General features: G+C 41.2%; 1 protein-coding gene across 4 annotated transcripts in view; it reads left to right on the top strand.

Moving 5' to 3' along the window:
• Positions 1 to 12,562: 12,562 nt before the first annotated feature.
• Rhoh (ras homolog family member H) overlaps positions 12,563 to 21,549 on the top strand; it is a 37,086-nt gene continuing 28,099 nt past the window's right edge. Inside the window, exons 1-2 of one of the 4 annotated variants that reach the window (XM_074042407.1) lie at positions 15,428 to 15,625; positions 15,956 to 16,122. The gene's annotated coding sequence lies outside the window, so the exon portion shown is untranslated. The other 3 variants (XM_074042408.1, XM_074042406.1, XM_074042409.1) reach the window with 3 other exon arrangements.

Raw genomic sequence — 21,549 nt, 5'->3', positions numbered from 1 at the left:
GTCTTTACAGAGGTAATCCAGTTAAAGTTAGATCATTTGTGTGGGCCTTGTGAGAAATACGCTCACCTGTGCAAACTCAAAGAATGGACTCAGAGGCCCGTGGAGTACAGTAAGGGAGCTGTTAATGGCCATCTTGCAAGAGCTGGTGCCTGGTGAGCAGAGACACTGGAAGCAGTTACAACAAGCATTATATTGTCTGGTGCACAAGTCCTTCCCCTGGTTCCTCATTGGCTGGGTGCTATGGGGTGTAGATTTCCTATTGGGTTATTTTAAAACATGCCTATTTTGGGATTAGTCAAAATCTAGAGGTGGCTTTAGGTGGTTATCTGCCTGCTCTGTGGCAGGAAGGTCTCCTTGTGATATGTGCTTTCTGGCATTCACATTTTTTACCCATTCTCTCATTCTATCTTAATTTACCCCTCCCAGTTCAAGTTCCCTTATCAGGTGGCCCTCCCCCAACATCTGCAAGCAAGTGGCCAGGGTTAAATGCCTTGCCTTGAAAATGGACCACCACTGACTTTATTTCTAACAGGTCTTCTAAAAAGGAGACATTTGACACAGAGACAGGTACAGAAGGAAGATGGCCACCCAAGTCCAGGAGGAAGGCCAGGAAAAATCTTTCCCTCAGAACCCTCAGAAGGAATTAACCCTGCTGGAAATTTGATTCTGGACTCTGCGGCTTCAACACTGTGAGATGCTAAGTCGCCCAGTCTTGGCCCTTTGTTTTTGCAGTTTTAGCAATCTGATACCTGATAGTGTGAGGTTGGATCAATTTGACTCAGCAGTGCAGGTTTGAATCTGCGAGAGACCTTCTCACTGCAACCTTCCCAACACCCTGTGTAACCACGTCTTACAGTCTCCCAAATCCTGCACACCCGAGCTCAGGTAATATTAATGTCTGTGGAACAAGCAGGTGAATTGTGTGTTTTCTGTCTTTTGGCAAAAGCACCACCCAGTATTCCCTGTAGTGTGACTCTGAGCGGCTGAGACCTCCTTGCTGTTGGCAATTTGTTCCCACCCTTTCCTGTCTTCACCCACACCTGCCTCTGCTCTCACCAAGGGCAGAGGGCATCTCCGGCACATCTGGCCCTCTGAGGGGCTGGTTTAGGAAAACTCTGTTTGTCTCCCTTGGTCAGATCCCAGTGTGAGCAAAGTGGCAACCCAAAGTTACACCAATTAACTGACAGTGCCAACCCCAGGGACTTTCTGGAAGGCATTGTGATGACAAGAAAATGTCTGAATGAGGGCTCTCTGCCATGAATGTGATCTCTACCACGTCAGGTGCTGTTGGGCACAGGCCCTGCTCTCAGCATCTGGGACAGCAGGAAAGACAACAGGGCACCCAGTGCTGTGTCATGAGGACGCTCATGACAAATGCTATGCTAGAAACATGGGGGAAAGGTTGTGAGGAATCAGGAAGAAGGTCCTTTGGACTGGGAGCATCAGAGGAGGGTGGACAGAAGTGAGCTGTGTGCAAGGAGACAGCACTCTCTTCTGCAAAGGGAACCTGAAAACAGGCTGACATGATGGTGTCTACACCAACAGAGTAGACTAGTTCGTTCCATTTACTCTGTGGGCCACATGTCTGTTAGACCTTTTCATATCACCCCTATGGGCAGCCCATGCACATTTGCTTTTCTCAGCATTTCAACTTTCTCCTCTCCTCCCTTCCCTCTTCTTTTCTTATCTTCGTTTTCTTTTCTCATTTCTTCCTTTCTTTCTCCAGAAATGAGTGCAAGAAATAGAAGATACAGATTTGAAATTTTTAACCATAAATCTTTCTTATTTCTGATTATAAAAAACAATGATGTTTGTGAGAAAAGCACTGAAAATGCAACATAGGTATAAAGAAAGAATATTTAAAAGTCCCTATTAATCTCATTCAAAACAATAAGCTGCTTATCAAGAAAACAAGGGGCCAGAGTGGTGGCACACAGCTATAATCCCAGCACTGGGAAGGTTGAGGCAAGAGAATCATGAGTTTGAGGTTAGCTTTGGCTATATAGCAAGACTCTATGTCAAAAACAAGCCAAACCAAAAAGGACCAGAGATAACACGTGCTGGAGAGGACGTGGAGGACAGAACCCTTGTGTACTGTTGGTGGGACTGTGGATTGGTCAGTCATTATGGAAAACAGTATGGATGTTTCTAAAGAAATTTAAACTATTAATTATACCACATGACCCAGCAATTCCTCTTCCAGGCATCTACCTGAAGGAAGTGGGATCACTACCTTGTAAAAATATCTGCAGTCCCATTTTCATCACGTTGTCAGCTAATACATGGAAACAACCCCAGTGTCCATCAGCAGACAAATGGATAGGTAAACGTGGCACACTATAAAGACACAAGGGAATATTACGCAGTATTAAAAAAGGGAAGACTACCTTTTGTTACACCATGAATGAGCTGGAAGGACATTGTGCCAAGTGAAATAAGCCCGAAATAGAAAAATATCACATGATCTCACTTACATATGGAATTAAAAAAAAAAAAGAAAAGTGAAATTTACAGAGATAGAGAATTAAACAGTGCTACCATGAGTGGAGTGGTGGGAGGGAAAAAAACATTTTGTATTCAGGAAAAAAAATAGCCATTAACATTTTGGTTATTTATCTGTCCAGCCTTCTGTGTATATAAATTAAATATAGTTTTCTGGGAATTGAACCCAGGCCCTCAGGCATGCTAGGCAAGTGCTCTACCACCTGAACCATGCCCCCTGCCCATTTGATTTTTGAGAAAGGATCTCCCTAACTTTGCCTGGGATGGCCTCAAATTTGAGATGTTCCTACCTCCATCTCCCTCATAGCTGAGATTACAGGCATGGGCCACCACACCTGGCTATTATGTATTTTTGTATCTCTTGCAATGAAAGTTAAACTATGCATCTTTTCTGCTTTTTTTTTTAAAAAGTAGTATAATAGTTAAAAACAGAATCCATAATATGTAATATAATATTTGCTTTTCTCAATGTCCTCATTATTAATGCAATAAACAGCTATCTTTTTTTTTTGGCAGTACTAGGGGTTTTGAACTCAGGACTTTGTGCTTGTAGGTAGACGATCTACCACTTGAGCCACGCCTCCAGCCCTGCTTTAGTTATTTTTTTGAATAGAGTCTCCCATTTATGCTTGAGCCAGTACAGACCGCAATCCTCCTATTTGTGCTCCCCATGTAGCTGAGATGACAGGTGTGCACCACCATGCTGAGCTTTTACTGGGTGAGATGGGGTCTCATGAACTTTTTTGCCTAGGCTGGCCTCAACCTCACATTTTCCCAATCTCTGCCTTGAGTAGCTAGGATTTCAGAATTACAGGCGTAAGCTATCCTACCTGCCCCCCACCCCACGCCCCCCCTCCTTTTTTTTTTTTAAAGAGAACAACGCCACCTTCATAAATCTTACATAGCCTCAGTGTTGGCTGGGGCCATTCAGTCCTTTGAAGTTCTTATAAAATGGCTTCAAATAAATGCTTTTAGAATGAAATAAGAGTAACAGAACAGACTAAGCGTTGAAGTTAAACAACCAGAAAACAACCTACAAAATAATTCAAATTAACAGGGAGAGGAATTCTTTGTTCAGAAATATGTACAATCTAAAAAACACTCTCTACCTTTCTGTCACCTTTCCATGTCAACATAAATTGAATAAGTTAGGAAATAATACAGCAAGAGTTGGTAAGCAAAAACCCAAAATCTGGCTCTTCAAGATACTAAGTGTTAGAGGGAAAACTAGCAAGACTCACCAAGAAAAAAAAGAAAAGACAAAAGCATTTAGCTTTCTGCACAAGATAGTTACAGGAGACTGAAGAATTAGAAGAATTAGTGGTACTGAGACATTTGCTGTTCTGTGGTCTTTAGGAAAACAGGGTCATGTTCAAGAAGGACCATGATCAAGCTTATAGAGGCCACATAAAATAGCCCTGCACTAAACAGAGACTTAGGAAGGTCTACAAGGCTTCCCTAAGTCTTGTCAAGTGTGTAGGAACCCATCTTCCTTTGGACATGAGCGGCACATATGCCTTCCCTGGGATCAGCCAGGTTTGTGCAGCTGCTGTGTGGAGTCCTGTTGGGTGGGATCCACAGTGGACATACACAGTTCCCTTCTTTTTTTCTTCGATGCTTTTAGCTCATTGAGTTTTGCTGCTGTTCCTTGCATTTGGTTTTCTGGGTGACGCTCTGCCTTTCTCCTTTCTACCTTCACTTTTCTGTGCTCAGTCATGGGCTTTCATTTTTATTGATAAGATCAGGTAACAGAAGGGTTGGGACCATTTATAAGGGACTAGGTACATTTGTGGAGGATTTATTTCTGGGTCATATTAGACTTGAAAACATTTTGGGAAATTACTGTTGTTGAATCATAGCAAAAATAACAACTGCTGTTTATTGAGACATTGTGCATTGCAAAAGGATATCCTAGAAGTGTGTGTGTGTGTGTGTGTGTGTGTAAATTCAATCCTCACAACAGCTCTGTCAGCTATGATATTATTATTATCCCCATTTACCAAGTGAGGACACTGAGGCACATAAAAATGAAATAACTTTCCCAAGGTCCTACAGAATAATCACAATCGGAACTCAGGCAAGCTGACCAGAGCCCATCAATCATGTTAACTATTACAACACTACTGTGTAGTTATGAAAGAATGATAAATAAATCATAAATTATAGGAAAATATCGCTTACAGTGTAGAGTGGTCGAGTCATCCTAAGCAATCTCTAAAATTAAAAACACGGAAATGGCAAAAGATACCATGTTTGTAAAATCTGTAGAGATTGTAGGTATTTTAAAAAAACTTTTCTAAGTAAATATGAGAACCATAAAGAGCTCAAAGAGAAAAAATAGCCACAAGATACAACTGTGCATTTCGGAGAAGAAATACAAATGACCAGTGAATCTGTGAAAAAAACACTGACTCTCACTAATACATAATTCGCAAGCTAGCACTTTCCAACGGACAAAAACTCACAAGATTTCTAGCATCTAGTGTGGTGAGAATGCAAGTGGACACTCCCACAGGTCAGGGGTGACAGACCTGGAGTAAAATGTGACACTCCCTGGTCCCTAGAAGCCCTGCAGTTCTCTGCTGTCAGCGTTGCACAGGAGTGGCTCCCTGTTCACAACTGCACTCAAGTGTTCCATTGTTTTGTATGAGGGCAGCACAGCACTGTGCGTGACAACCAAAAAGTGAGTGTACAGCAAGATGGGCAGTTGAATCAGTTCTGGTACCCCCATGCCATGGAATACCATCACTGCGACTCAAGGGCAGGCGAATCTATTTTCTACACTTGGAAAGATGTCTGTGCTATATTGATTGGTTAAAACAAAACAAAAGTAAATTGCAAAGCCAGGCATCGGTGGCTCACACCTGTAATCCAAGCTACTCAGGAGGCAGAATTCAGGAGGATCGTGGTTCAAAGCCAGCCTGGGCAAATAGTTTGCAAGACCCCCATCTTGAAAAAACCCAAAACCCAAAACAAAAACAGGGCTGGTGGAGTGGCTCAAGGTGGAGGCCCTGAATTCAAACCCTAGTGCCACAAAAAAAGAAAAAAAGAGAGAAAGAAAAAAGAAAAACAAAGTAAATTGCCAAACAACATGTATAGCTTAATCCTATTTCCAGAATAAAACGAACAACTGCACGCAAAAATTAGGTGAATATTTTATCAAACGCAAATGTGTAAAATATTGACTCTGAAACTCAATCCATATAAGTGGCAAATACAGCATTTCTCCCTGTTTTTTTGGGGGTGCGGGGAGGTTTGTGTTTATCATAAGCTCTGATTTCCTGCTTCCCCAGAATGCACAGACTTTCTGTGTTTCACTTCTGCTGTCATCTTGCTCTGTCTTGACCCTTTTCCCTTGGGTTTTCCAAAAAACGTACACATGCCAGCCTGGATACTGTGTTCACTAGAGTTTTACTGAAGAGTTTGGTGGCTGTGTTGTGGTATAGTACAGAAGATGATAATATCCAGTATGGTATTTTTATTCTTAAAAATCCTTTGGCCAAGTCTTTGCCCTAACCCCACCCCCTGCAACAGTTACTGTTATCCCTAGCTTCTTGCAGTGTTGCTAGCTCCTGTCTCTTCTTCACCCTCTGTTTTTCCTTTGCAAGTTAGCCCCAAACCCTCCGAGGATGAGGTGAATCTGTGTGCGACAGAAAACCCCAAATCAATAGTGGGTTATGCAAGAGAGGAGCTGATTTCTCTCTAGCAGGCAAATGAAACCCACAGATGGGCGCTCCAGGCTGCCATGGCAGAAGGTGAGCGTCAAGGGTCTCAGCTGAATGTTCTCTCTTCTCCAAGCACAAATGGCGGGCATTGCATGGTTCAAGTTAGCTGCTCACATTTGAACATTGAAGAAGGAAGGGACAAAGCAGTGAGCACCTGTTCTCATTAGAGACATTCCTGGAGGTTGCTGGGAGGTTGCCCCAGAGCTTAGGCGTGTGATTTCCTCCAGGCCAAAGGAAGACTGGGAAAATAACCTTCATTCTGCTATGCATTTGGTTAAAAATGATGTTTGAAGGGCTTGTGGAGTAGCTGAAGTGGCAGAGCGCCTGCCTAGCAAGTGTGAGGCCCTGAGTTCAAACTCCAGTTCTTTAAAAAAAAGATATTTGATGGGAGTTGGGGGGTAAGCTGTAGTCTCTGCCACAACCAACAAAGTTTTCTAACTTCTTATATTTTATTTTAATTGATATATAAAAATATAAACTAAAAAGGGGTGCCTTGTAATTTTTTTTAAGGTTTGAATTCATGGCCTAGCACTTGCTAGGCAGGGGCTCTGCCCCTTGAGCCACCCCCATGTAATGTTTTGGTGCACGCATACATGGTGTTACGTATGTTTGCCCTCTTGAATAAGATCATTTCTAAACCCTTCAGAATCCTTTCTTCTCTAGTGTGTTGAATCTTGCACACAGGGAGAGGTTTTTTAAGTTGTGGTAAGAACACATGCAGAGGCGGGAAAACGTGTGCACCATGGCTGCGGCAGGATGTGTGGTGGGAGAAAGGACTGAAAAGGGAGGCAGAGGCCATGGGGAAGGGCTGTGGAAGTCAGGCGAGATCTTTGCTTTTGTCTTGTAAGGCATTAGGGAGCTAAACACGGTCTTACTTGCCTGTGTGTGTGTGTACATATACATCACTTGATCCTCAGCCCATAGTTGATATTTTTTAATGTGAAAATTGTAACCTATAAGACCTAACATTTAGAAATTGGAGGAACAGATAAAAACAACCCACGCGCAGTGCTATCAACCCTAGGACGATTCCTGTTAGTGTTTTGGCATTGTTCCTTGAAGCACTGTTGTCGTCATAGCGAACATACGAACTCAAGTTCTGTTTTTCTTTTTTCACAGAATCTTACATCATAACCACCTCATCATGTGGTTTCCTAAATATAATTCTAACTGCCTGTCTAATGTCCCTCTAAAATGATTTACAAACCATTTCTATCGTTCTTTCTACATTGTTGGCTCTTTAGGTTGGGTGTTGGCTAAGTTCTTTTACATTTCATAAGATGTCGAGAGATTCAGCTTCTGGTTTTTGTTATTTGGTGCTACATCATTAGAGGACATTCATTTTCAAGTGTTAAAAAAACAAACTGTGGCTTAGATAATAAAGGGATTCATTATTCATACTAAAACTGAAGAGGTGGCGAGTGGGTCAACAATGTCAAGCTTTGGCCCTGACTCTCTGCACTTTTCTTGGCTTTCTGGCCTGAGCTATAATGGCTGCTGTAGTGCTCAGGGCATTGCATTCGACATAACATTCACAGCGTGAGAAGAGGCAGGTGTTTCTGTCCACGTCTCCATGATCCCTCAGGTGAGGAAGCAAACAAATCTTTCCTGAACATTTCATTGCCTGCAACTGGGTCCCACAGCCTCTCATAACTGCAAGGGAAGCTGGGAAGCCAGGAAGTGGAAGATTCCTTTTCACTCTTGTTGACGGAACAGCATGATGGTGCATTCCCTAGCACAGGACATTTTGCCCATCTCAAAATAGAGGCTCTTTTAGCAAGACAAAAGAAGAATGGTCATTGGGCAGGGAGTCACCTATAGAACACTGAGACTTAGAGCAGAGACAATGAAAAGCAGGGAAATGGGTTTTTCCTACCCTGCTTGCTACATGAGCCAGAATGGAGAAAGAGGCCCCCTAGGCACAGGACTGTGATCAGTACACATTGCTTTTTTTTTTTTTTTTTTTTTTATAAACATCAAAACCACACCTGTCTTTAAAAAAAAAAATTTAAAAATTTCCAGCAAACCAAAAATCTGAATTGAAACCAAATGCATTAGAGAATCACAGAAGAGAATAAAGATGTTAATAGCAATAAACACAGACTGACTACAACAGCTTACCTTTCTGATTATAGAGTTAATTTTTACTGACTATCCAAGATGTGCAGAGTACAAGAAATAAAAATGAAAAAAAAATTACCTCCAATTTTACAGTTTAGACATGGTTACCTATTACTATTACTGTTTGGTATTATTGTTCTCAGCCTTTGAGATGTATTGGTACATTTTTTCCATTTAAAATTGGGATTTTATGGAGTTTAATTTTATAACTTACCCTTTATTCTAATAAATCTATGACCCTTTTAAAATAAAGATTATTGTTTGTACCTCTCTCTTCCATTCAGTGTGTACGATTTGTGCTATAAAGAGTTAATTTGGAAAAATCATTTGTTTTCTGGAAGTGAACATGCCATAGGGGCAAACTGATCAGACAGTTCCCTCATTCATTGACTGTGTGGCCTATGTAAATTGCTTAACCTTTCTGAATTTTTATTCTTTCATTTATGAAATGAAGATACTGGCAATGATGGTATGATGTTTTTTGTGGCAACCTTGTGAGGATAAAATATGGTAATATCTATAAAAGTAATTTGTAAATTGAATCTAAAAGACAAAAATTCAAAGTCAAAAGAAAAGTTAGCAACTGAATATCATCCTTTCAAAATATTTTTTAAAATTTTATATTTTAAATTTAGAAGATTAATTTATCTTATTATTATTTTTTTTTGGTGGTACTAGGGTTTGAACTCAGGGCCTCATGCTTGCTAGGCAGGCACTCTATCACTTGAGCCACTCTGACAGACCTTTTTTTGTGTTGGATATTTTTTGAGATGGGGTCTCACAAACTATTTGCCCGGGCTGGCTTCGAACCATGATACTGCTGATCTCTGTCTGTCTGAGTAGAGCCATGAGCCACCAGCACCCAGCAAGATAGCAAAAATGTCCTATATTTAAAATAATAAACCCACAGCCGTAGGTTTGCTTGAAATTGTGAAAGCTGATTTGTTTTTGATAAACATTTGAGAAATTAAAATTTTTATTTGGAAAATTTGTTTTAATATAATTTTTGATTTTTTGATTTGATATCTTAATGTGGTAAAATTTAAAAAGAATACATATTTGTTTATGACTAATTCTGAAATTTTAAATGCAATTTAAGCAAAAGGTACTCATTTAGGAAAATTTACAAAAATATTCCCTTTTCTTGTAAATGATTAAAAACATGCAGCAACAACAACTTAGATAATAATAATAATAAGAAATCAGCAGGCTTAGCTTGAAACCAAATCTTGCAATCGTTGACTGCACTTGGCACAAACATGTTTTCCTATAATAAGCATCAAGCATTTCCCACTACCTCTTTCTTTTTGAGCTCAGACACTCGATTAATTTCCTGGAACCCCCTCTCTCTTATTTCTGAGTACTTCCTTATCTTCCCATGAGAAGATAAAGCTGCAAGATAGCCCAGGATGTCTGTTCCAGCCATGCTCTCCCTTTTAAGGGAAAATTAAGACAGTTTCTCACAGGTTTAATGCAAAAACCCTGGAACTCCTTGCTTTGGGAGTTTGTGGGAGCTGGAATTTGTGTGTCGTTGCAATCACCTAAATGTGACCATGTATGGGCCGAGTGACAGGAGGATGACTTTGCTGTGCTCAGCTGCAGTTCAATGATTCTCCCATGAGAATCAATTGCTATAAAATCACTGGTTCTTACGCAAGACATGTTCTGACTAAAGCAGTGGCAGGGGTTTATAGAGAAAACGTAGGTAGACTTGCTCAATGCAGTTACAAAAAAAAGAACAACAATTTCCCATCTAGTTTACATATATTATAGAAAATTTAGGCAATATAGAAAAGCAGAAAGAAAAACATAAAATCACTCAAGACCTGTCAACCAGAGGTAACCTCTGTAAGCATTTGTATATAATAACAAGTGAATTCAAACTTGAGTTTTATAACTGACTTTTTTCGTTGAATAGTATATTATGAGCACATTCCTGTGTCATTAACGATTCTTTGGTTTATCGTGAGTGGCATTGCCTCCCTGAGATTGAGTCATTAACATTGAACACATGAAATCAGAGCTTTCCAGAAGAAAGCGGTGAACTCTGTTGCCTGCACCTGTCTCTTTCATTGAACTCATGTCCATTTTTCATGCTAAGCAGTGCCAACTGGAGCCAGGTCTCAGCTGGATGACATGCTATTTTGCTTTATTTATTTCCTTATTTGTATCTGTGGGCTGAATTGCAGTTTATAAATAAGTACAAACTCGCACACAGATATTTCTCTCCATGGAGGCTGCATGGAATTCACACTTTTTCTCAAATGATTTAACATCTTTATCATTTATATTGAGCACGTGGATACTTCTAAGACAAGAAGTCAGTTAGGAGCTGGGCTGTACCTGTCAGTGGCAGAGCACTTGCCTAGCATGGGCAAGGCCCTGGGTTTGATCCCCAGCACTAGAAAAAAGTTAATTGGTAGAAAGGGGTGTGCTAATCTGAATTTGGTTTCCTAAAACTTTAGCCAGATTGTTCCAGATTGACCAGCAGTTCAGACATAAACTTTATACAGAAGTAAAGAAAACTGTGCAGAAAGATAACTCTGATGTGGTTCCTACCGCAGAGCTGTTAGGGTGGTTAAGAGGGAAAACTACGGAGTGCTTATCTGGTACATGTTAACTGTTCTCTAAACGGCAAACCAGCAAGACTATTAATAAGTTATTCTTAAAATTTGGTTAAAAAGATCAAGAAAGCAGAGACCAGCAAACTGAAGAAGAAAGCTGCAGGGTGGTACTAGCCTGGAATTTTCTACTAGGCACCTGAGCTTTGGTCTTATTTCTCTCCAGAAGCCAGACAGCAATCTGTTATGAAAAAAAGACTCAAGAATTCAGAGAAGAGATGCAGAAAGGACCAGGGAGGGGGCGGGGGGGCTGGAAGGAGCGTGAACCTGGTCCCCTGCCCACTGGAGAAGGGCTGCGTACAGAGCTGCGTGGTGGCTCCCTTCTTACTCCTCCTTATGCTGGCAGAGAAGAATCAGGGCTTCCGTGAGCAAAGACTGGGAGACGAGGATGCAGATGGCCACAGAAGCATTGAAATGGCCACTGGATGTTTTAAACAAACACCTCACCCCTTCCTTCCCGCCAAGTACTTTCCCAGCCACGCTATCTAAACATGAGCACTCCCAGGCTCCCTATCTCCTTCCCTGTTTTATTTTCCCTCTTAGTAATTAGCTCACTGTGACACAACACAGTTCCACATGGCATGTGTGCTGCTCGCCTTCCCAGTAGACAGATGTAAGCTCATGAGAGCAAGCTTCTTTTGTTCTGGGGTTCACAGCTATCTCCCTAGCGCCTAGCACAGTGCTCAGTAAATAATACGGCAAGTATTTGGTAACTATTTGCTGAATGAAAGGAAAGGGTAAATTCTCCCTTATTCTAAGGCATTTGTAGTGTGGTGAGCAGATGTTCTCAGGAGGCATTCCTGAAGATTCTCTGATGTTCAGATTATGCATAAGAAATAGCGTTGGCTTGGTGGAGAGGCTCAAGTGGTGGAGCTCCTGCCTAGCAAGCGTGAGGCCTTGAGTTCAAACTCCAGTACCAAAAGAAAGAGAAAAAGAAAAAAGAAAGGAAGAAAGAAAGAAAGTAGGGTCATTTACAACTTGGCTTTATATTTTTCTGGACCTTTTTAACACATTGAGACCAAGAACGCACAGCATTAGGATCCTATAATAAGGTATATGTGACAGGTAAGAGTGTATCACTTTTTTCCCACCAGAATTCAGGCACTGATCTTGCAATTCAACAGTTGTTAGTTAAAGTAGAGGTAGGGAAGGAAGAGGAAAAATCTCCAGAAGGCAAAAATCCAAAACAAAAGCGCCAATAAAGAGCCACCATGTAGAGGCTACTGAATTCCAAGCACCATAAAGCTTTCTTTCTTTATTTTTTAAACAAAACCCTTCTAAGGTAGGTAGTTTTCTGCCTGTTTTGCAGATGGGAAGATCAGGACCTTGTCCTCAGTATTGAGTGAAGTTGAGAGCTGAGATTTTTACACCAAAATTTCAGCTTGGGTTTATGTAAAAGCTTCAACCCGTTCCCTCCAGAACCGTTCAGGAGATCTGTTATTTTGAAAAGATGGCAAGCGAGCACCCCGCCTGCCTTGTGTTACAACTGCGGTGTTTGCAACGCCTGCTCTGAGCAGGTGTGCCAGGTTGCAGCCACCCTGTGAAGTCTGTGCCCCTATCAAAGCAACGAGCAAAACCCGAGTGTGCGAAGAGGCAGCCATGACCTTCCTCATTCTCTCCTTCTTTTTAGACAAAGCAGGCCGCCTATGCTGTGTGCTTGCAGGAGCTCCCAAGAGTTCCCGCCCTTGACCCAAAGATGCTGCTCTTGCTAATCTCGCATTTCAAACTCTCCTCTGGATTCACTCTCAGAGCCTACAGCCCCTTCTTTAAAAATTTCATCAACAACAGCCAATTCCTGTCCTTGTAGAATGGATGTAATTTTTGGAGACAACCATTTTCAGCTATGTCCAGTGAATAAGGTGGGTGAACAGCTGGATACTATTCTGAGTCAAAGGCAAATGGTGCGTAGAATGCAAAGATAGCGGCTTTATTTTGTAGTTTTTAAAAACTGTCTCTAAAGGATTTTGTAAAAAGTTTCTAAAAGCACTTTGACCAACGTCTGCAGCATTGGAAAATGCACCAGTTACCAAGGGACCGTTTTGAAGGGTAATGGTCATTTGACTACATTAGCTTTGTCTGATGGTCATTAAAAAAGGGTTGAGCATAACTGCAGGGTCCTGGCTTGAATGATGGCCTTGACTGCAAGGACCATCTTCTGCAAGGAGACTCTGCGTTCTTATGGCTCTGCAATAAAACAGAATCAGGATGTAAATGTTTGCTTGGTAAACGGTTATGCAAGGCAAACAGACCAGGATGAGATGGCAGCTGAGAATCTGAGAGCCTAATGTTCACAGAAACACAAAGCAATAAGCTTGAAGAGAAAATAAATTATGAGAATACTGGTGGGGGGGGGATGGTGTTTTTATGGCTATGGCTATAAGGAAGCTAGAAGATGTTTGAAATGATATTCTTAGCTGGTTAAGGGAGCTCATTGTTGGTGATGAGTTTGAATGCACAAGGAGGAAGTCCTCATGAGATTTCTAGCCTGTGGCATTTCTAAGATATTTTAATATTTAGAATTTTAAAGTGTATTTTACGTGAGCACAATTTTACGTTGAAAGTGACACATCAGAATTCAGATCTTTCTCTTAAGATGAGTTAACATTTTATAATCCCCATCATAAAAGCTCTCGATCAGAAGGAATGGGTATTTTGTTTTAACACAGCCATTTATCATTTTGAAGGAAGCTGGATAAGGATAATTCCATTATGACTAAAGCCCTGAGGTTGAAACTCAAAGCATTCAGACAAGATTTTAGAAATCACTGAAATATTTCACCAGGTGGCACAGCACAAATGCGGGGCCGTGTCAACATTCCCCCTGCATCCACACCATTTCGTTTGATATAACAATAGTAAAAAGAGGGGGCTTTGTATAACCCAGGGTTGAATAACTCAGAAAGTGATTCCTGTCTCAGGACTTGCAAGGTTTAGTGTTCATTACGAATTACGGTTGTTATTGAGAGTTCTGTCTGGTGTAAATGCCAGGGTGTTTTTGAAGGAGTACCATTTACGCCTGAGTTCAGGGTGCATGCCTGCCATATTATTAAAACCTTTCAATGAAAGAGGTCATCGTTCTCAGGACACCATTAAAAGACAGCTAAGCTCTGCGGCCATGTTAGAGAGCATTTCAGATCAAGGGGTGTTAGAGAGTCTTTGCTTTTTAACCTTGGCCTGTTGAGCGTGTTTACCTAGGAGTCACAGAGTTGGGGTGAGAAACTGGAGTGCTGGCCTTGGGGCTTAGCTGCCTGGCCTCCACATTGGCCAGTTCTGTCCTTGGGGAACAGCGAGCGAGAAGCCAGGACAGACGGATGGGGTGAATCTTGGTTCTGCATTTGCAAAGGCCTTGCAGTTGCGTGCAAATCAGTGAGCCAGTTGAGGTCTCTGTTTCCTTGGTTGTTAAAATAGGTTTTAAAATGTTTACCACACAGGGTGGCTGGGAGAATTAGTTGGGAGAATCAATCTATTAGTCAGAAAGTAGTTGTTAAGTGACTATTTATGCCTGCAGGGCACATCAATCTTCTACTTCCTTGGCTTTGCGGAGCTCTTTCCCACCTCAGGACCTTCGCACATACTATTTGCCTCTGCTTGAAATGTTCCTCCTCCTCCTCTCCCCACGTTTGCCTCCTTCCCATCCATGAGAGCAATAGCAGCACCTCTACAGAGAAACTCAGGAGTTAAATTAAAATTGATGCCCAGGCCCCAACCTCAAGCAATGAAATGAGATTCTTTGCAGGTGAGGTTCGGGCCTTGATCCTTTTAACGGACTTCTCAGATAATTTCTAATTTCAGTTTCAAGTTTCATCTTAAATGTCACTTGCTCAAAGAAACCCTTCTTGACCACCTCTGGGATATGTCTAACTGCCTGGGCTTTCTCTGATTCTTTTGTAAGACTTGCCATAATTTTGAATTATTGCCTTTATTTGGACATTTTTGTTTGCCTCCCCCAATGGTGCTGTAAGATCAGGGAACACATCCGTCTTGATCTTTGTGCTTTTCACTATTATGAACATACAGGATTCCGAGTCTGAGTGTGTGCCCAGCTCTACCCCACACTGAACAACGTGTCTGGTCACACAGAGGCTCTAGAAATGTCTGTTGGCTTGAATGGTGCTGACTTTACTCTTATGGCACGTAGCCGTTTTGACCAAGATGTTACCCTAGGTGGTAGCATTTACAGTGATTGAAGGATTTAGGGCTGAGGGGTTGTGGCTTTTTCATGAACGTTAAGTAGTTGGTTTAGGCAGTTCGGTCATGATCTAAATATCTACAGATGGTCTCCACACCTGGGCACAGAGGGACAAGACAGTAAGTTCATGCTTTTAGGCAAATGATGAAACTCGGAGGAATCCAAAAACAACTCAGAGTCCAGGCCCTCCCAGCACAGGTGTGGGCGCATGGGAGGCCCGGGCTGAGCTCTCACTATTGGTTGGGCCTGTTCTTTCCAAATTCTTGCTTGGCAATTACTAAAAAAGCTCCTACTGTCTCCCCTGGTCCCTTGTTCACCATCTGACAATAAGTTTCTAGGGGCTTTACCCCAAGCTTGAATTAACTAACACCAGTCAGGGCGGTGAACTTTTGCTGTTTTTGAATTTAAACTTCATTTCCTTAAGGAATCACCTTGGTTTTTTCCCCTCCTCCTTGCATCAGTTGTATGTAGGTGATTTGTTGGAGGAAAATGGAGGACTAGGGGTGAGACAGATGGCCCCAGGGAAGAGGGATAAATTAAAGCCAAATCCAGCCATGTGATAAAGGCCTTGCTTTGCTGTTTGCTGGGTAACTTTCCTATTCTCATGGAGGGAAGTGCATGTGCAACCCCCTCCCCGCAAACCCACACAAATGAAATCCCCTCTTCAGAAAGCCAGTGACAGGAAATTGACTTCTGTACAGGAACTTGCTAATCGTTGTTGTCACATTCAGATTGTTCCTGCTGTCTCAGTGGCCAGCACGTTGGGTTAGAGTCTCTACTACTGTTATTTCTTCCAGTGTGAATCAGTCACAGTCCTAAGGAGGACAGAAAGGCTGATCCCGGGAGGAATCCAGCCCAGGGATAAGTTTCGGCTGTGTTGCTTTTGCCTACCTGCACCCAGCAAATTTGACTTCCGGAGTCAGTCATTTTGGTGTTGAGACATTTCTTTTGTATTCTACACCGGGTAAGACTTTTGCCTTTTTAAAAATATTTCTTTAGTGTCTACAGGAGTCTTTGTAATTTTATTTAGCATTTACTATGGGCTAAATACCTTGTTCTACCTGTTGTAATGTGTGGAACTAACTTACAGAAGGAGGGGGAGTCGTCCAGCTCTGTACTCCCGCCCCAAATTCTAACAAGATGCACATAGATTTTGAATCATTGAAAGTGGTGACAGGGAGCCTTTTGCTTTTGCAGCTGTTCCTGCCAGTACTTGTAACTGACAAGGGGCTCAACTCTCTAGGTCTTGTGAATATCACCCAGTGTGTAATCTAAAGACGCTCTAACTTGTGCAAGCAGCAATTTTCAAGTATTTTAGTTAGCAAAAGAAACCAAACCAAAATCGAAGTGACGTAGGTTTGGTTCTGGAATTCCTAGCTTATTTGTTTCATCCATTACCAAGACTCCTGTCCAGTCTTTTAAGAGTGGCTCGTGTACGTAAGTACTGATTTATAAGTGAACGAGTTGATGGTTTCTTACCAGTTCTAACTGATGTTGTGGAGAATATAAGATAATATAAAGAAATATTTACTTTGAAGAAACATGAGGAAACAGTGCAAGATGGGAGTTAGGTGATGATTGGGACGATGTGGGCTTCAAGGGTTGTAAGAGTTCTAAGAAGGGTTGGGGTGAGCTGGAGAAGTCAGGAACGTTAAGGAAGGTTTCTCTGGAAAGACAGGAGCTGGGGCAGATGACAAAGGGGAAGGCCATTTCACACTGGGAGGACTGCGTGGACCTCTGCACAAAGTGAGCCTGATTTGGAAGGGACTAACCCAGTGAAGAAACTAGCTCAAGAAGAGAAGAAAGTTTGTTTTACCCACTACAGGATATAGGATGAGAAAAGTAGCGTGTGTTGAGGGGTCTTTGGGGGAATGTGAGCAGAAGACACTTGTTCCATAGATATCTGGTCTTCTTAAGCCATTTGGCTCCTCCTTGGCTGCTCTCTTAGCTCTTATCAAATTCCATTTGATGGCAGCTGGGCCGTCTTTGCTTCTTCATCCTTAGAATGGTTTTCTGTATCCCCACATCTGTCTATAGACCCCCATTTGGTCTCTACTGTCTTCCTTCAGTACATCATTTACGCAGAGAATCGCTTGTGGGGCCTGGGTAACCTCCACTCAAGTTTCTACATCTTAAGAAGGCCCTTCAGTCATCTGGTGATTAACTAGCCTTGCTCTTGGGAGGACAAGTTGGTCACTCAAAAGCTAGTCAGAAAACTCCATGAGCTATGTGCTACCTCCTTTACACAGCTGAGCGAGATATCATGGATACACTGCTCTTCTTTCCCTGGCTGTTCCTTTAGACAGTCAGCATATCATAAAGATTCCTGGAACATGAGTGTCTGAACCCCTGTAATAGCAAACAGACAGTAAGGTGAATAATAACTGTGACTTTGAAGCCGGATTGACTTGTGTCATCAAATCCTGGTTCTATCATTTCTAGGGAACTTCAAAGAAGTTATTTAAATCCTTCAATGTTCAGAAATCTTTTAAAAACCTATAAAATATCTCCAATGACAGTAATAACAACTGTAAATCTTTATCTCAAAGGGTTGTTATACAGATAAAATGAGATTTAAAAATATATAAAGTATTTAGCCCAGTGCCTAGCTTAAAATAAACTCCCAAAGATGTAGTGATTGTGATTCTTGTAAGGACTTGGCTATGGACACAAATGAAAATAATGTGATCCCTGACTTGGGAGCAAGTCATCTTCAAACTAACTCTTTAAATACCAATATTCCTTTCAAAGGAAATTGGGGGTGACAAGTAGAAGCTGGGAGTTGACACCTTTTGAGTGCTGAGTGTGGATTAGTCACAGGGGGTTGGGTGTTTTACCGTGGTAACACATGAAAAAAAAGAAAACCAGATTAGAAACTGATTTTTCAAACCTTTCCTCTGAGTATTTGTGCATTGTTTATGAGCACGTGGGCTGACACTGTTCTCTGAATGCTTTGGGTAGAATTAGAGAGATGCTTGCAACCAGAGGCAGAGAGGATGACATTTCTTACTTGGCCAGTTTAAATTAAATCATTTTACTTTAAAGTGTTTTAATTTTAGTCTTAGCAAGCCTCAGCTTAAGCTCCATTTCTATTCAAGAGTTGGGATCATTTTGACCACAAGTGCCCGAAATGCTTATTTGGGTTCTGGATGCTTGGATCTGGGTGAAAGCTAAGATTAAAAAAGCATCCTGCTTCTTCTTTCTACTCTAGATTAAAGATTCTTTTGGATTAGAAAGACTACTTTTAAAAATGCAACTATAGCTACTGTGTTAATTATGCAGAAGAGTTTCAATTTATGTGCACAGAGTACTTTAGTAAAACAGTGATACTGTTTTTTTTTTTCTAGAGATCCCCTGAAAACACTAGGGAGGAAATTCTGGGGCTCTATGTTTGATTAAAAATGTAAGCCCAAAAATGACTTGGAGGCAGTGGCTGAACAGGGGGTGATTTGCGAGCCATAGATCGAGAACTTTTCGATCAAGGGTCCAAGCATCAAGATGGCAGATTGAGTAAGTGCCAAAAGGTAGCAAATCCATCTTCACTCTGTTGTGTTTACTGTCTTCACCCAGAGTGTATTTTATCTTGTTTTGAATTTATTCCTTGGGATGTGTTCTTGGGGAGAGATGAGTAGGTCAGGGGTATGAGCATTTTTTATTCAATCATATTTACATTTTACCTTGCAAACATAGGGCACCTTCTAAAACACTAAGCACTATGTACCATTACTCTAGGAGAACCCAAAGTAAGAAGTTTTCTTTCAGCCAAGAAAGTGGCCAGTTTCTTCCTTATCTCTCTTTTTCTGTAAAATGGAATACCAATGAATTATTTTTGGAAGAAATTTCTAGAGCATTACTGAAAGCTCAATGGCTTCTTAGAGCATCAGTTGGAGTCTTCTTATTTTTGCATTAGTTTCTCGTAAAACTGAAGTCAACAGTGACCTCTTCCCCATTTCATGGAAAAGAATACCAAGGAAGAGAGTGACAAAGTGACATGCAGTATGGTTCTTGTCACATTTGCCGTGACAGCTACATAGTCATCCATTCAGTTCATTGTCAAAGTAAGTAAATGATTGAGCAGTTTGTATACATGAGCTCATGGAAAAAGACACTGTAAAACAGACAGGTGGGGAGGGCAGGCAATTAACGGATTCAGATCGGAGACAGATAGACTTCCCACTCTATCTTTTTTTCATTATATTTTATCCATTATTTGCATAATCTGCTGACCTAAAAGCATGGTCATTGTTGAACATGGGAATAAGGTGAATTTTTCCAATGGAAAGCTAAGTGTGCTTGCAAGATATCAAGTGAGATATTTACAGTGGTGTTTTAGAGCTAGCCTGAACTTTGCAAAAGTAGGTTATAATATTCCCAGAGCTTTTGCAAGCTACTGAAGTTATTTACTTCTGTTTATCTGTGTGATGGAAGGTACTGAATAACAGCATACTACGGGGTCATCTTTTTATTTTCCATTTAGTGATGTCGTGTTGGTAGCTAGAACTTGGTCATAATAGGAGTATTTATGCCACTGAAATCTGTGAACACAATACAAACAAAAAGGCTCTCTACCTTTTTTTCTTTTTTTGAGAGCCTGTTGTTAAACATTTTCCAGTTGTCCCCAAGGAACTCCGTGAAAGACAGATGCAGTAACTTGGCGGTATTTGTCAAGAACCATTAAAACGCCCATATACTTTAATCCATCCATGCCATCTCTGGAAACTTATTCTAAATAAATAATTCAAAAGGCAGAAATAACATGCATGAATACATTCATTGTGTTCTCATACATGACAGCAAAATCTGAAAATGACCTAAACACTAAGCAGTGGGGGTTCTGGCAGCATGAAATATTTTAGTCATTAAAGTCATAGTTAAGAGTTATGAAAATATATTTGATCTGATAGTCAGAAAAGCAGGATTAAACTTTTTACCTATATTTTGATTTTATGATGAATGAGAAAAAACGTGATCCATAAAGAATGAAAGACGGGGTCTTAGAATGGGGAAATGTTAGATGTGTTTTTATTTCATTTATTGTAGCTGTGGTATATGTGCATTAAAACATATGGAGAAGCTCTGTAAAGAGGTTTGGGTAGTTTTAATATGTTAAGGGGGTTTTGTGGACCGGATGAGGTCTGCCTCTAACACGGTGATGCCTGGGCAGATTGAAGGGAGTTTGGTGTAGACTTGTGAATGCGGAAGGGTTTTCCTTCAAGCCGCTGAGAAAGGAGGAAGTAACTGGGTTCTCAGTACTTGCTAAAGTAGACTATAGGAAGAAAAGACTAATGTCATACACTAAGGCCCTCCATGTCTTCTGAACAGCAATTCCATATGTAGAGTGAGAAACAGCCCATAGAAAAATTACCATCAAAGGCCAGAAGAAACTGGCCGTGGTGACACACATCTATAATCCTAGCACTCAGGAGGCTGAGGGGGATTGCGAGTCTGAGGTCATCCTAGACCACAGAGTGAGACCCTGTCTCAAAAGACAAAAAACAAAAGCAACAACAGCAAAAGGCCACAGGAAGAGAGGAGAGAACAAGGGATGTTGATCTCAGAGGTAGAAAAGGTGTTTGTAAAAATAACTCCATTCTGATAAGGAAATAAATAGGACTCAAACCAGAGAGAGTACGATTCTTCTAAATCGCAGGTTCTCAAATGTTATTAGTGTCCAGGGGTCACGTGGATGAGCAGGGGACGTGTTAACAAATTCGGTTTCTAGGCTCTACCTCCATGTTTTCTGATAGAGGGGAGGGTGGCAGGAATATGAATTTTTAACAGTCGTTGTGAATGGTCTGAAGGTCTGACTTTGAGAAACACTACTAGATTAAAGGTAATAGTTTGGTTTGGTCCAGGATATGTGTTTCTGTGTGTGCATGTGTAATATGTGTGTGCATTTTGTGTGTGTGTGTGTGTGTGTGTGTACATTGTGGGTGAAGCTGGAGGCTGGAGTCTTACAATCCAAGCACTTATGATGATGTGAAGGAGGTATGAAAACAGAGAACGTCAACAGAAGTGTTTATTTGTTATAGAAGCAAACTGAAACCAGGAGATTGTACTTAGGATACTCCTTAAAGGAATGTAGTTAGTACCACAAAATTCCCTCCCACAGGTAAACAACTTTTGTCAGGCTTTTGAACCAACTGATGTAGCTGTAAGCAGGGGAACCATAAATACAGAGTGAAATGGTCACAGGAAAGGTTGAGGCCAATGAACTTTTTATTTCAAACCACTGGTGGGTGATCATTGAATACAGCTATCATACAATATAAAGGAGTTAGAGCCAAGTGTGTAGTGCACACCTGTAATCCCAGCATGGGAGGCTGAAGCAGGAGAATTGTGAATTCAAGACCAGTTTGAGCTACATAGTAAGACTGTTTCAGAGGGGGAG

Source organism: Castor canadensis, chromosome 9, assembly GCF_047511655.1.
Source record: "Castor canadensis chromosome 9, mCasCan1.hap1v2, whole genome shotgun sequence".
Lineage (NCBI taxonomy): Eukaryota > Metazoa > Chordata > Mammalia > Rodentia > Castoridae > Castor > Castor canadensis.
Note: the sequence above shows the minus strand (reverse complement) of the source record. Positions and strands in the feature narration are given on the sequence as shown.